We start from the raw sequence: 960 nt of genomic DNA on the forward strand, positions 1-960 counted from the left end.
GCTGTCCTGCCAGTGTAAAACTAAGGGCTTACCCCTCGGCTCACAGAGTCGCCAAGCTTCGGCTTCCACAGGGGGTGACACCCATGGGGATTTGAACCTAGGATGCCCGTCAAACGCGACATTGAGTTTTTATTTGAAGATATGTTTTAGAAAACTACATTAGATTTGGATCGGATGTCCGACCGAATGCAATCCATCCGCACCTCTAACCCCATGAAAATGATGCAACACCTAAAATGAGCCCAAAAGAAAAAAAAACATATCAAATGCAGTTGGATCTGGCAAGCTAAATGGATCTACAATATGACTATCATCTGATCTTTGCGTTTAACTTGAATTGCATACATCATGGTTCCGGCCAAGGGTCACCCATACGGGCTCGTCTATACAATACATACCTATCATCATCATGGGTGTTTGTGATCGGTGGTAGAATATGAGACTCCGATTTTAGTCCCATATCGATGAAGAGAGCGGAGTGAGAGGGGTGAAGGGTGTATAAAGAGAGGTTGAGATGAATGTTCAACTCATACCTTTCTCGGCCTTTTGGCTAAGATCAAGTGTAGTATCTGTTCTTATCAGTTTAATATCTGATATGTGGTCCATGTGACCACACGATATTAAATTAATTTCTTTTGGGGGAAGGTGCCACTACAGTAGCTTGCTACTGGGCCCTTCGAGCGTCGCCCTTGCGTTGCACTACTGCACGGGCCTGGCGCACCCCTACCAATCTCTAATATTAAAATTTTATTAGTTTATCGATTGTGGGGTAATTATGGGTATCATTTTCAGTAACGGAGGACGTGAAAACCCGTTTGGTTCATGCCTGGGTCGTGGATCAGATCTCCACAATTTATTCGATAAAACTTTTCAAGATGCGTTGGATTGGTATAATGTTACTTTTCGGATTGTGATATATGATCCTGTGATGATTTCAACTCTTAACGACTTCGATGGGAA

At 43.1% G+C, this 960-nt stretch overlaps 1 non-coding gene across 1 annotated transcript; it reads left to right on the forward strand.

Moving 5' to 3' along the window:
* Positions 1-529: 529 nt before the first annotated feature.
* LOC149839211 (U2 spliceosomal RNA) lies at positions 530-726 on the forward strand. The gene has a single exon (XR_016431697.1). It is a non-coding gene; the product is annotated as a U2 spliceosomal RNA (small nuclear RNA).
* Positions 727-960: the final 234 nt, after the last annotated feature.

Source organism: Nuphar pumila, chromosome 4, assembly GCF_984573655.1.
Source record: "Nuphar pumila chromosome 4, dmNupPumi1.hap1.1, whole genome shotgun sequence".
In the NCBI taxonomy this organism is placed as follows: Eukaryota; Viridiplantae; Streptophyta; class Magnoliopsida; order Nymphaeales; family Nymphaeaceae; genus Nuphar; species Nuphar pumila.